Source organism: Bombina bombina, chromosome 3 (genome assembly GCF_027579735.1).
Source record: "Bombina bombina isolate aBomBom1 chromosome 3, aBomBom1.pri, whole genome shotgun sequence".
NCBI classification, from domain to species: domain Eukaryota; kingdom Metazoa; phylum Chordata; class Amphibia; order Anura; family Bombinatoridae; genus Bombina; species Bombina bombina.
This window is the reverse complement of record NC_069501.1, coordinates 879,399,458-879,415,567: the sequence shown is the minus strand read 5'-3', so window position 1 is coordinate 879,415,567 and position 16,110 is coordinate 879,399,458. Positions and strand designations below refer to the sequence as shown.

The 16,110-nt window shown below is 36.7% G+C and overlaps 1 pseudogene; it reads right to left on the bottom strand.

The window, feature by feature from the left end:
• Nucleotides 1-14,238: 14,238 nt before the first annotated feature.
• On the bottom strand, nt 14,239-14,387 carry LOC128655098 (uncharacterized; annotated as a pseudogene).
• Between the last annotated feature and the right edge of the window lie 1,723 nt (nt 14,388-16,110).

Below are 16,110 nucleotides of genomic sequence, written 5' to 3'. Positions count from 1 at the left end.
TACAACAATTTTAAACTAATTACACCTACTCTAAGCCCCCTAATAAAATAACAAAGACCACCAAAATAAAAAATTCCCTACCCTATTCTAAATTAAAAAAGTTACAAGCTCTTTTACCTTACCAGCCCTGAACAGGGCCCTTTGCGGGGCATGCCCCAAGAATTTCAGCTCTTTTGCCTGTAAAAGAATAAATACAATACCCCCCCCCCAACATTACAACCCACCACCCACATACCCCTAATCTAACCAAAACCCCCCTTAAATAAACCTAACACTAAGCCCCTGAAGATCTTCCTACCTTGTCTTCACCATCCAGGTATCACCGATCCGTCCTGGCTCCAACATCTTCATCCAACCCAAGCGGGGGTTGGCGATCCATCATCCGGTGCTGAAGAGGTCCAGAAGAGTCTCCAAAGTCTTCCTCCTATCCGGCAAGAAGAGGACATCCGGACCGGCAAACATCTTCTCCAAGCGGCATCTTCGATCTTCTTCCATCCGGTGCGGAGCGGGTCCATCTTGAAGCAGGCGACGTGGATCCATCCTCTTCTTCCGTTGTCTCCCGACTAATGACGGTTCCTTTAAGGGACGTCATCCAAGATGGCGTCCCTCGAATTCCGATTGGCTGATAGGATTCTATCAGCCAATCGGAATTAAGGTAGGAATTTTCTGATTGGCTGATGGAATCAGCCAATCAGAATCAAGTTCAATCCGATTGGCTGATCCAATCAGCCAATCAGATTGAGCTCGCATTCTATTGGCTGATTGGAACAGCCCGTTCAAGATATCCCCATAGGAAACAATGGGGCAGTTTGGGCTGAAAAAAAAACTAACACCTGCAAAAAAGCAGTGTTAAGCTCCTAACGCAGCCCCATTGTTTCCTATGGGAAAACACTCTCTAAGTATGCACCTAACATCCTAACATGAACCCCTAACCTTACACTTATTAACCCCTAATCTGCCGCCCCACTATCGCTGACACCTGCATTTTATTATTAACCCCTAATCTTCCGACCAGACACCGCTGCCACCTACATTATCCCTATGAACCCCTAATCTGCTGCCCCTAACATCGCCGACACCTATATTATATTTATTAACCCCTAATCTGCCCGCCCAACGTCGCAACAACCTTACCTACACTTATTAACCCCTAATCTGCTGACCAGTCCTCGCCGCAACTATAATAAATGTATTAACCCCTAAACTGCCACACTCCCGCCTCGCAAACACTAGAATAAATAGTATTAACCCCTAATCTGCCCTCCCTAACATCGCCGCCACCTACCTACAATTATTAACCCCTAATCTCCCGCCCGCAACATCGCCGCTACTATAATAAAATTATTAACCCCTAAACCTAACTCTAACCCTAACCCTAAGACCCCAGTAACTTAAATATCATTTTAATTAAACAAAATAATATTCCTAAAATTAAATAAATTATTCCTATTTAAAACTAAATACTTACCTATCAAATAAACCCTAATATAGCTACAATATAACTAATAATTACATTGTAGCTATTTTAGGATTTATATTTATTTTACAGGCAACTTTGTATTTATTTTAACTAGGTACAATAGCTATTAAATAGTTAATAACTATTTAATAGCTACCTAGTTAAAATAAGTACAAAATTACCTGTAAAATAAATCCTAACCTAAGTTACAAATACACTACACTATCATTAAATTAATTAAATAAATAAACTACAATTAGCTAAACTAAAATACAATTAAATAAACTAATCTATAATACAAAAAAACAAACACTAAATTATAAAAAATAAAAAAAATTACAAGAAGTTTAAACTAATTACACCGAATCTAAGCCCCCTAATAAAATAAAAAATCCCCCTAAATTAAAAAAATGCCCTACCCTATCCTAAATTACAAAAGTAATCAGCCCTTAAAAGGGCTTTTTGCGGGGCATTGCCCCAAAGTAATCAGCTCTTTTAACTGAAAATAAAAATACAATACCCCCCAACATTACAACCCACCACCCACATACCCCTACTCTAACCCACCCAAACCCCCCTTAAAAAAACCTATCGCTAACCCGCTGAAGATTATCCTACCTTGAGTCGTCTTCACCCAGCCGAGCCGAATTCTTCATCCAAGGTGCGCAGAGGAGGTCCTTCATCTGGTAGAAGTCTTCATCCAAGCAGGGCAAGAAGAGGTCCTTCATCTGGTAGAAGTCTTCATCCAGGCGGCGTCTTCAATCTTCATCCATCCGGAGTGGAGCCATCTTCAAAGGAGCTGACGTGGAGCCATCTTCTTCAACCAACGACTTATCAACGAATGAAGGTTCCTTTAAGGGACGTCATCCAAGATGGCATCACTTCAATTCCGATTGGCTGATAGGATTCTATCAGCCAATCAGAATTAAGGTAGGAAAAATCTGATTGGCTGATAGCATCAGCCAATCAGATTGAAGTTCCATCTGATTGGCTGATTGGATTAGCCAATCGGATGGAACTTCAATCTGATTGGCTGATGCTATCAGCCAATCAGATTTTTCCTACCTTAATTCCGATTGGCTGATAGAATCCTATCAGCCAATCGGAATTGAAGGGACACCATCTTGGATGACATCCCTTAAAGGAACCTTCATTCATCGGGAAGTCGTCGGTTGAAGAGGATGGCAAATGGATGAAGATTGAAGACGCCGCGTGGATGAAGACTTCTACTGGATGAAGGACCTCCTTTGTGCACCTTGGATGAAGAATTCAGCTCGGCTGGGTGAAGATGACTCAAGGTAGGATAATCTTCAGGGGGTTAGCGATAGGTTTTTTCAAGAGGGGTTTGGGTGGGTTAGAGTAGGAGTATGTGGGTGGTGGGTTGTAATGTTGGGGGGGAGCATTGTATTTTTATTTTCAGGTAAAAGAGCTGATTACTTTGGGGCAATGCCCCGCATAAGCTCTTATAAGGGCTGGTAAAAGAGCTGATTACTTTTGTAATTTAGGATAGGGTAGTGCATTTTTTTATTTTGGGGGGATTTTTTATTTTATTAGGGGGCTTAGATTAGGTGTAATTAGTTTAAACTTCTTGTAATTTTTGTATTTTTTGTAATTTAGTGTTTGTTTTTTGTATTATAGATTAGTTTATTTAATAGTATCTTAGTTTAGCTAATTGTAGTTTATTTATTTAATTAATTTAATGATAGTGTAGTGTTAGGTGTATTTGTAACTTAGGTTAGGAATTTTTTTTACAGGTAATTTTGTGCTTATTTTAACTAGGTAGCTATTAAATAGTTATTAACTATTTAATAGCTATTGTACCTAGTTAAAATAAATACAAAGTTGCCTGTAAAATAAATATAAATTCTAAAATAGCTACAATGTAATTATTAGTTATATTGTAGCTATATTAGGGTTTATTTGATAGGTAAGTATTTAGTTTTAAATAGGAATTAAAATTTATTTAATTTTAGGAATATTATTTTGTTTAATTAAAATGATATTTAAGTTACGGGGTTGTTAGGGTTAGTTTTAGAGTTAGGTTTAGGTGTTAATAATTTTATTATAGTAGCAGTGAAGTTGCGGGCGGGAGATTAGGGGTTAATAATTGTAGGTAGGTCGCGGCGATGTTAGGGAGGGCAGATTAGGGGTTAATACTATTTATTATAGTGTTTGCGAGGCGGGAGTGCGGCGGTTTAGGAGTTAATATGTTTATTATAGTGGCGGCAAGGTCCAGTCGGCAGATTAGGGGTTAATAATTGTAGTTAGGTAGCGGTGACGTTGGGGGGGCAGATTAGGGGTTAATAAATATAATATAGGTGTCGGCGATGTTAGGGGCAGCAGATTAGGGGTTCATAGGTATAATGTAGGTTGCGGTGGTGTCCGGTCGGCATATTAGGGGTTACAAATTTTTATTATAGTGGCGGCGATGTGGGGGGCCTCGGTTTAGGGGTACATAGGTAGTTTTGGGTGTTAGTGTACTTTGTAGCACAGTAGTTAAGAGCTTTATATTCCCGTGTTAGCCCATAAAGATCTTAACTACTGACTTTTTTTGTCGGTAGGAATCTTGTCGGTAGAGGGTCTACCGTTCGCTTGTTCCAAGACTCCAAATACCAGCATTAGGCAGATCCCATAGAAAAGATAGGATACACAATTGACGTAAAGGGATCTGTGGTAGCCTGGAGTTGCGGTAAGGAAGTGAGAGGTAGAATCTTTACTGGCTTACTCTAAATACCAGCGGGCAGTAAAAAGCAGCGTTAGGACCCCTTAATGCTGCTTTTGCGGCTAACGCCAAACTCTAAATCTAGCCGATAGATACTAGCATTGCTTCCCCCACTAGTCTATTCTAATTTTAATATTTTATTGCTACTCTTGACATAGTTCTTTATCGTATTGGTGGTATTAGGAGTCAGTGTGTCTATTGAGACACCTTTTTATTATTTTATTAATGGCAAAGTCCATGTAAATTTTTATCATTGTGTTCACATTAAATGTTACGTTTTAATCACTCATCCATTACACAGCACACATTTGTCCCACTACCCCGGTTAGTGTGCCGGTTTATGCTTTTCCTTTTTTTCTTTCTATTATTACAATTCTTGCAGTATAAAAAGAGAGAGAGATGCACTCTCGTCTGGGGTTGTTGTTTTCTCTTGTTCAGAGAAGAATTGCCTGGTATTTCGGCGCTGGACTGTCAATGGGCAGGGTCAGACTGATATGCTACAGGATATTTTTTCTCTGTGAAGGGGCATAGTGTGCTAAAAGAGTATGCACCCTGAGTGGCACACTATAATAAAATGAACAGGCACGGAAGTTTTTCCAGCTTTTGTTCTGTCTCAGCTGAGTGCAACTCTCTCTCTCTTTTTATTTTTTTTTTATTTTTTTTTTTAATTCTTGCAGTATGTCAGCTTCTGAGGGAAACCTGTACCATTTTTGCGCACTGTGCCAAAGACTAGGGTTTCAAAAAAAAACAAAAAAAACATTTTAAACAAATCTATGCTGCTATAGAAGTTGTCGACTTATAGATGTAGACTTTGTTCAGCAAGTGTAGGAGGAAATCCCCCACAAATCTGTTATTTGTGCCCATATAATATGGGCAACCAGGTGGTTCAACATGGTGATTAAGCTTTAGGGTACCCAATATTCGACCAAGATTATTGGACGTTCTTAACTCCTTCTGTTATATGGTGGTAGATTGGGAGCACCATCACTAGAAGCTTGATTTAGGGGCTCTATATTAGATGCTGTTAGAGTGTCTCTAGCAGATACAGCAAAGGCGTTACTCTCTTAATCACTCCCGCAAATGGCGTAACATGCAATGATGCAAAAGGCCATTTTTAAAATATGTATTCTTTTTTACTCCTACTAACACTAACTCCCTCAACCCACCCAGCATTTCCTACGTCTACCCCCCCATTCCTACTTTCACCTAATAAAATGAATCCTACATATCACCCACAAAATAAAAAAGTATACAAATCTATGATCAGACCTAAACAGCACTGAAAGGGTTATTCTTTTAAGTTCTTTAACAGTAGAAAAAGAAAGAAAAAATAATAGATCAGGTTGATCAGAAAGAACGCTCTGATCAAAATGTTTAAAGACAAAGTGCAATGATCATAACCGAAGGAAATGGTAAAAACTTTTAAGATTGTTAAAAAGCACAAAAAGGGTTAAATGTTTATCTCAAAAGTTCTAAACAGTACTATTGTACTGATCAGAGAGACCACAGCAATAACACTGTGATCAGCGCATAAAGGTTGTTGTTTTTTTAATAAAAGTTTATTTTTTATAAATGTATGAAAACTTCATGGGACACTATGTAGTAGCGATATCTCTTCCTCTCTTGCCTCAGATCACACTGTGGAAAGCAAAAAGTGAGATGCAGTGCAGGCAGCCAATGGTTTGAATCATTGGCTATCACATGGTATCAGTGACTGGTTGTCACCGTGATCACATTAATCCGATGGCGCCGATTGTATCTAGGGGAGTGCCTGAGTTTCCAGGCAAGACCCTGCATCGGATCCTGATGGTCAAGTATTACAGGGCAGTGGGGAGCCATAGAAATAAGGATGTTCATGTCGTCCTAACGTTGTTAGCGCTCAGTGTTTTCAGGATGGCATGGAATGCCTTAACATCCTTAAGTGGTTAGAAAAAGAAATGCCTAGGGCAAGAAAAAAAAAATAATAAAACATAGCTTTACACTATTTAAGAATAATTAATAAAACTGTGTAACATCTGAGATTATTTTGATAAGGCATAATCAAAACTAATTCTCCATAGTATACTGTACAACTCAAAAGAGCCAAGGAGGCCAAATTATCAAATGTCTGTCGGACCTGATCCGACAGTGCGGATTAGGTCCGACAGACATCGCTGAATGCAGAGAGCAATACGCTCTCCGTATTCAGCATTGCACCAGCAGCTCACAATAGCTGCTGGTGCAACGCCGCCCCCTGCAGACTCGCAGCCAATGGGCCGCCAGCAGGGAGGTGTCAATCAACCCGATCGTACTCGATCGGGTTGAATTGTGGCGATTACTGTCCTCCTACTCAGAGCAGACAGACAGGGTTATGGAGCAGCGATCTTTAGACCGCTGCTCCATAACTTGTGTTTCTGGTGAGTCTGAAGACTCGCCAGAAACACTGGCCCTCAAGCTCCATTTGGAGCTTGATAAATGGGCCTCTATGTGTACAACATAGTGCTAGCTGGTGCAAACAGGAGCTATTATAAATTAATCACACTGGATTCCATTTTCAATAAGCAACCCTTCTTTACTAGCATATTACAAAAGCCCATATATTTGTAGTGATTTTTCAGTAGATGTTCTAATGTAAAGAAAAGTGGCTCCCCCAAAAGAGATTCAGAGGGAGGGTGCTGTGGTTAACACCAATACTGGATTGTAGTATTACCATTACAACCCCTTCTAAGTCACTAAATAATGTAGTCACAGTGAAATACACTTATTATAATGTCTAAGAGAAAACTTGCTCAAATGAGGCCTCATAATGTGTATAATAACCAGTTTTGCTCAAATAAATAATACACACTATAAACATAGTGTAAACATTTAAAAATTAAAATGTAAAGAATAGTGGTTTCCTCAAAAGAGAACCAGAGGGAGGTGCTGTTGTTAAAATCAATAATGGCTTGCAGTGTTACCATGACAACCCCTTATAAGTTATTAAATGTTAAGTCTCATTGAAAAACTCTTTAAAATAACACTTCTGGCTATAATGTGTAAAAAAAAAAAAAGGGACAGTAAACCCAAACATTTTTCATTCGTGATTCAGGTAGAGAATACAATTTTAAACAACATTCCAATTTACTTCTATTATCTCATTTCTTTCATTCGTTAGATATCCTTTGTTGAAGAAATAGCAATGTACATGGGTGAGCCAATCACATGAGGCAACTATGTGCAGCCACTAATCAGCAGCAAATGAGCCTATCTAGATATGCTTTTCAGCAAAGAATATCAAGAGAATGAAGCAAATTAGATAATATAAAAGTTTTTTAAAATTGTTCTTTCTAAATCATGAAAGAAAATGTTTGGGTTTCATGTCCCTTTAATAACGTTAAATGTAAAGACACTTTAGCTTACTATTGGTCTAATAATATTTCTTTCTTTTCATGGGGTGTGACTGCTAGTAAATGATGTATTTCAGCTTTAAGTTGATGCAAAGAAATTCCAGATAAGAACAACTTGACTTCATTGCACACTTAAATGTTTAACTTTTCTAATGATGTCACTAAAAACTATCTCATACATATCAACAAATGCTAACATTAATTCCTGGCTGCTGGAGACACACTGCCAATATTAATTTCTACACCTTTAATTTAATAACAGGCAACAATTTTGGAATTCATAAAGATGTTTACCTGACCATCATCAAAGACTCAAGTTCATGTCCATCAACTATCTCATAACCGTTCACCTCTCACTGTGTAGAATGAGTTCCACAGGCAAAGATACAAACATCACAATACATTTTCAAAACCTTACAAAACTAACACATTAAAATGAAAAAAACACACCTTCTATAAAACATTTCAAATAAATAAAAAATAGACAACCTCATCAGTTTTGTTACAAGATGTTTTATCTACAAGGTTTCCAGGATACCTCTTATTCTGTTTGCTACTTTTCTACAACAAAACAGGAATCCAAATATTTTACACTTAAAGACATTTTCAATGACTGTGTTTCAAGCACATGTTCAAAGTTGTTACAGTTGTAATTATTTGAACTGCTTAGCAATAGGTCCTAATTTCATGTACAAATGCTCTTGTATTAGGTATCTATAGATGATAATAGCAGGAATGCCCACTAATGATTAGTAGAAAAAGAGTGAAAAGAAGCACCTGTAAGAGCACTCAATTTAAAGCAATATGCGCAGCTGAGTTATGTACATATAGGCCCCTATTTAAGAAAGGTCTTGTGGACCTGATCAGGATCCGCAAGACCTCGCTGAATACGGAGAGCAATACGCTGTCCGTATTCAGCATTGCACCAGCAGCTCACAAGAGCTGCTGGTGCAACGCCGCCCCCTGCAGACTCGCGGCCAAGATTGACCGCCAGCAGGGGGTGTCAATCAACTCGATCGGGTTGATTTCTGGTGATTCCTGTCTGCCTGCTCAGAGCAGGCAGACAGGGTTATGGAGCAGCGGTCTTTAGACCGCTGCTACATAACTGCTTTTTCTGGCGAGTCTGAAGACTCGCCAGAAACACAGGCCCAAAAGCTCCCTGCGGAGCTTGTTAAATGGGCCCCATAGAATTTTATTACTACCACTAAAATCACATATCCACATATATATCCACAAAAAAAGACAAAATAAAAACAGACAAGGGGAATAAAAAAAAAAGGTAAAAAAAAAAAATAACCCTTGTGTTGCTATAATATGAAATCAATCACTTATCACAAGCAAAAAAGGTCTCCAGTCTAAGTGTTCCCTATATCTTCTAGAGTGACACAGGGCTCCATGTACAAAGCAGCGAAAGCTGCTCCGGAGCCTTTGCGGGGCAGGTTCACATATGCAAGCCTGCTTCCTGCAATGTAAGAAGCAGAGGTCATAAAACAGCTGCTTCCTACACCCTACGTCACCTCTTAGGTGGCAAGGGAAAATCACTGAGAGCTCCTCACTCTCGGTGATTGACAGCCCCTTCAGTCGCGTGATTGGTCGTGCGAATGAAGTGGCGGGCTTTGTTATACGGGCAAGCGCATCAACAGATCCGCTGCCCGTGTGTAGTGAATGCGGACGGACAACTTTGCGAGTTGATAAGCTGTCCGCCCGCCACTTAGTACATGGAGCCTACAGTCCCAAAAGATAACTATACAATATTAAATACTGGTCAGGTCCATGCATCTAAATACTGCAAATATAAACTCAAACTATCCTACTGATCATTCACCAATCTGTCAATTAGTATAGCAAACACCAGGTAAAATTTGCATGGCAAGCATTTCACCACAGCTATTTCAAAGGCAAAGCTGAGTGTAAACCAGCTTGCATTTAAATACCTATCTCTAGCCAATCTTAGGGTGGTAATTGTACACACCCCCATGTCAGCCTATCCGAAAAATACAAATCTTATCATTGGTCACAATCAGTCATATGATCCATTTCCCAAAGCGTCAAACCGTAACTCATTTCATAAATGTTATGATCACTGTGTTGCCACACCTCTCCCTTAGTAGGTTCATGGATGCAGTCACATGATTTTTGGTTGTAAGCCAATTTATACACACTCTCCAGTTGTGCGTTCTATCACATTGTAGACAGCATCCTGCATCTTATACCAATCACTCTCATCCTATATCACTGCTATATGTCATGATCAGACATGACACAACTCGAAACCAAGTTTATCATGCTTGATCATAGTAATTCATACATAATAATTTGTCTTCCAAGTTGACACCTATTTCCTCCTATAGGTTCCCAAAGACAATCCTATGCCTCCACTAATGATAAGCTCTGAAAGATACTGCATGTGAAGTGACGCTCAATGAATTTCGAATGTAATCTCACCTTTACAAAAAGTTCCCTCAGCGACCTCAATTCTCTATGAATTTAGCCTATTGTCAGTTTGTGTCCATCATACATCTGAAAAATATGAAAAAAATGCAGCAGTTCAACTTTGGTATCCAATGTAATTAATGTGAATGTTAGTAATAAAGATAGAATAATTAGTGAATATCTAAAAGGAATCTCTAATAATAAATAAAGTATAAAATGGTGCTATATGGTAAAAACAGCTGCACATAACTCAAGCATGATGCTAGTTACCAGCTGACACAGTGTAATGAGCCTTGTATATAATGTCACTTATTTTTACTATAACTCCTTCTTGTTAGAACAGGCTTCAATCCAACATCCCTTCCAAGCTTAAACAGTAATTAGCTGTATGTGCAAACTGTGAGACTGCTGGAGTTTCCAATATATTGCTGATACTCTAAGTGAAACAAACATAAAAGTTCCGATATAATGAAACAACACTCACAGGCAGTAGTGCATGATGGCATATAAAGGTACAAGCAAACATTTAAAATTGTTATGCTATTTAATGGGACAGTGAACCTAAATATTTTCTTTCATGATTCAGATAGAGCATGCAATTTTAAGCAACTTTCTAATTTACTCCTATTATCACATTTTCTTCATTCTCTTGGTATCTTTATTTGAAAAGCAAGAATGTAAGTTTAGATGTCGGGCCGGCCCATTTTGGGCGAACAACCTGGGTTGTCCTTTCTGATTGGACAGAACCAATAAACAAGTGCTGTCCATGGTCCTAAACCAAAAATTGTCTGGCTCCTTAGCTTAGATGCCTTCTTTTTCAAATAAAGATAGCAAGAGAATGAAGAAACATTGATAATAGAAGTAAATTAGAAAGTTGCTTAAAATTGCATGCTTTATCTGAATTGTGAAAGAAATTTTTTTAGTTTAGTGTCACTTTAAAGGGACACTGAACCCAATGATTTTATTTAATGATTCAGATAGAGCATGCAATTTTAAACAACTTTCTAATTTAATCCTATTATCACATTTTCTTTGTTCTCTTGCTATCTTTATTTGAAAAAGAAGGCATCTAAGCTTTTTTATTAGTTCAGACCTCTGGACAGCACTTTTTTTATTGGTGGATGGATTTATCCACCAATCAGCAAGAACAACCCAGGTTGTTCACCAAAAATGGGCCGGCATTTAAACTTACATTTCAAATAAAGATACCAAGAGAATGAAGAAAATTTGATAATAGGAGTAAATTAGAAAGTTGCTTAAAATTTCATGCTCTATCTGAATCACGAAAGAACATTTTTTAGTTCAGTGTCCCTTTAAGGTAGAATAGTCATAATATAACACATTTATTACAAAAACTGTCAAATAGATCAAACTACTAGTCCAAGTAAAGTAAACATAATTGTAGAATATCTTAAACAAAGTAACAAAAACAATTACATAGAAGAAATGTGTCATCTCATGATTTCAAGATGTAACTTACTTTTTAATAAATCTGTCCAAAAATGTTGAAAAACTAGCAAATCGCAAGATATAACTAGGAATATAGCAAGGGTGAGCATTTGGATGCTTTGTTAAAGGACCACTCAATGCAGTAGGATTACATCATTAACAAGTGCATAATACAAAGACAATGCAATAGCACTTACTCTGAATTTCAAATAAGAAGTAGATATTTTCTCCCATTTTCCGGTCCCCTGTATCATGTGACTATCATCAGCCAATCACAGGCTAGTATATGTATACCCTGTGAACATGTGCACATGCTCAGTAGGATCTTGTTCCCTAAAAAGTGTGAATAAAAAAAAAAAAACTGCAAAATTTGAAAATGGAAGTAAATTGGAAAGTGCATTCAAACTGCATGCTCTTTCTGAATCATACACGTTTATTTTTACTTTAATGTCCCTTTAATATCAGAATGTGGAAGTATGTGGCTGCTCATGCCGTTCGGCTATTTCAGAGCACATTTATTATGATGAAAGTGCTACACACTAAGATCTGTGCAAGAAAAGTACTGAACGACACCAGCAGTCACCTAATTCTGCTTTGAATGCTAACAAAGCAAACGAATACTCACCTCTAGTACAGTGTAGTAGGAATAAGAAGTTTAGAGTTTAAACATATCACTAATTTGAAAGCCCAAGAAAAATAGTAAACAGTAAGCTATAGTAAGAGGGATATGATGCATTATCAGGTTTATTAGACCTATTTATAAAAGGGTTAATGTGCTGTTCTAAATATAGTACTAATATATGTAAATTATAAATCAATTACTTCCATTTGTAACTGTTTGTGTTTAATTTAGGAAATTATCTATCTATCTATCTATCTATCTATCTATCTATCTATCTATCTATCTATCTATCTACCAATCTATATATATGTGTTATCAGAATTATATTTTATTGCAAATGTTTGTCAATGCAATCTTGATGTTTGACCAACATATTGAACCATGCCAAAGTGATTAATGTTTTACTCTTTCTATGTTTTTGTACAATTAAAGTCCTTACTTAATACAGTATACACCTAGATTACAAGTTTTGCGTTCGTGTTTTAACGCTGAAAAAATGGTAATTTCAAAACAGATTTTAAAACAGCACCGCAGCCATTACAAGTCTTGTTGGTATAACTGTACAGCAAGCCTTTTAGCCTGTAACGCAATGTAAAAGTGACATTTTTTTCTTGGGACTTCCATAGTGCAGCCATTATGAGTTTTACGGTGAGGCTAAAAATCTTGCGTTCTAGCCTATACCGTTTCGCAATCTGAGAGCAGTAGTTATGAGTTTGCGCAAAAAAAAGTTACATAAAACTCATAACTAAACTGTCACAAAGTACACTAACGCCCATAACCCCTAAACCAAGGCCTTCCCGCATCGCACATACTATATTAAATTTATTAACCCCTAATCTGCTGCTTCCGACATCGCCGCCACTATTAAAAATGATTAAACCCTTTTCCGCCGCTCCCCGACATCGCCACCACTATACTAAAGTTATTAACCCCTAAACCACAGCCCTCCCGCATTGCAAACACTATTTAAATATTAACCCCTAATCTGCCGTCCACCCATATCTCCCCCACTATACTAAAGTTATTAAGCCCTAATTCCGCCGCCACTATAATAAACCTATTAACCCCTAAACCTCAAGCCTCTCACAAAAAAATATACTAAATACACCTATTAACCCCAAAACCGCAAGCCCCCACAACAAAATATACTAAATAAACCTATTAACCCCTAAACCGCAAACCCCCCACAATGAAATATACTAAATAAACCTATTAACCCTTAAACTGAAAGCCCTCGGCATCGCAATAAACTAATTTAAACTAGTAACCCCTAAACCTAACCCTAAACCTAACCCTAACGTTACCCTAACACGTACCTAACTTTAACATAATTAAAATAGAGCTAAATTAAACTTACAATTATTATTAATTATTAGATAGTTTTTTTTTTATTTTGTGGGTTTGGGGGGTGGGGGTTTGTAATGTTAATGTGATTTTGTAAAAAAAAAATTCAGGTAAAAGAGCTGTTTAACTTAGGGCAATGCCCTGAAAAAGGCCCTTTTAAGGGCTATTGGTAGTTTATTCTAGATTAGGTTTTTTATTTTGGGGTGTTTTTTTTTTAAATGTGTATTAGAATAGGAATAATTTTTATTATTTTTGATAATTTATTTGTTATTTTGTGTAATTTTTTTTTCATTTTGGGGTGTTTTTATTTTTAGATTAGGGCTTGGGCATTTCATAAAAGAGCTGAATGCCCTTTTAAGGGCCGGAAAAAGAGCTAAATGCCCTTTTAAGGGCAATGCCCATAAAAATGCCCTTTTCAGGGCAATGGGTAGATTAGGTTTTACTTTAGTTTTATTTTGTGGGTTTGGGGGGGGTGGGGATTGTATACTTTTAGGGGGTGTTTGTTTTGTTTTGTAACAAAAGAGCTGTTAACTTTTAAGGGCCCACAAAAAGGTCCTTTTAAGAGCCCTTGGTAGTTTATTTTAGATTTGGCTTTTTTTTTTTTTTTTAAAAGGGTATTAGAATAGGAATCATTTTTATTATTTTGTATAATTTTGTTATTTTTTGTAATGGTAGTTTTTTAAATTTTTTGTAATTTTAGTGTTTTTTATTTTTGTAATGGTAGGCATTTTATTTTTGTAATGTTAGGTTTTAGTGTAAGGCAGCTTAGGTTTTATTTGACAGATAAGTTTATATTTATTTTAACTAGGTAGTTAGTAAATAGTTAATAACTATTTACTAACTAGTCTACCTAGTTAAAATAAATACAAACTTACCTGTGAAATAAAAATAAAACCTAAGCTAGCTACAACATAACTATTAGTTTTCAATTAGCAATAATCGCGCCTCGGATAAACCTCATTGGCTACGATACTGCCATTGCGCTTGTAGCTAGCTTAGGTTTTATTTCACAGGTAAATATTTAGTTTTAAATAGGAAATATTTAGTTAATAATTGTAAGTTTAATTTAGGTCTATTTTAATTATGTTAGAGTTAGGGGGTGTTAGGGTTAGGTTTAGGGTTAGGGTTGTGTTAGGGCTAGGTTTAGGGGTTAATATATATTTTAATTTAGGTTGTTGCGATGTGGGGGGATGGCAGTTTAGGGGTTAATAGGTTTATTTAGTAAGGCTTTTTTCTGACCCGCTCTCCCCATTGATGTCTATGGGGAAAGCGTGCACGAGCACATCAAAACAGCACTTGTATTTTATACGGTATGGAACTTAAAAACCCAATATCTCACGCACAAGCCGGCTGTTTCAAAACTTATAATGGCTGCGCTATAGAGGGTTAAATAACACAACTTTTGTTGCATTCATTAATTTCCCTATAGCGCGCATAACTCATAATCTAGCTGATAATTTGTACATACATTACATGTAATGCATGGATGAAAACTTAAAGGGACACTGAACCCAATTTTTTTTTTTTTCGGGATTCAGATAGAACATGAAATTTTTAAGCAACTTTCTAATTTACTCCTATTATCAAATTTTCTTTATTCTCTTTATATCTTTATTTGAAATGCAAGAATGTAAGTTTAGATGCCGGCCCATTTTTGGTGAACAACCTGGGTTGTCCTTGCTGATTGGTGAATAAATTCATCCACCAATAAAAACATGCTCTCCAGAGTTCTGAACCCCAAAAAAGCTTAGATGCCTTCTTTTTCAAATAAAGATATCAAGAGAACGAACAAAATTTGATAATATGAGTCAATTAGAAAGTTGCTTAAAATTGCATGCTCTATCTGCATCACGAAAGAAAAATTTTGGGTTCAGTGTCCCTTTAATTGTTTTTAGAAAGTATAGATTTCAAATTTTCCCCTTTTCTAAGGATAAAATTATGGGTTGTCTGATATTTTGATAAATACCTTTTTATTATGTTTTTTTTTTTTTAATGTTTTCTCATTATTGTAATTAAAATGGACTGTAATTGTACCTGACTGATTGACAGGAATTGTTCCTTTGTGCTTTAATACATCTTGTCTTTCACAATTGTGAATTGTGTATGTGAAATTTCTTTCCAATAGAGTCTCATTATACCTTCTTTTAAAAGAATTACCATTAATTCAAAATCTATTTTTTAAATTTTTTAAAATTAAACAATTTCATATTAATCCTACAATTTACCATTTTGAAATATTTTCTTTCTACTTATAAAGGTGGCAGCAGTGTTATTATTTTATTTTTTTGGAGGGTGTTTTTTTTTTTTTTTTTAAGATTAAGGATGGGCAGTAAAAGAGCGGAATGCCCATACAAATGCCCCTTTAGGGGCAATGGGTAGCTTAGATTTTTTTTAGACATACACCTAGATTACGAGTTTTGCGTTAGAAGAGGTGCGTTAGCTACACATCTTTTTTAACGCGCACTGTTTTTAACGCTGGTATTACGAATTTCAAAACAAGCTCCTAACGCGACTCCTAACGCGTTTTTTTAATACGCGTAATCACGCCCACGTTAGACAGTCTCCCATAGAGATCAATGCAAAATCAGAGAAGCACGCATTTTTCACCTAACACTCGATCTCGCGAGAAATACGCACTGCTTTGTCATATGACCTATACCACATAATGAACAACAAAAACACACTGCAAATGTAATAACAACAATCACAAAAC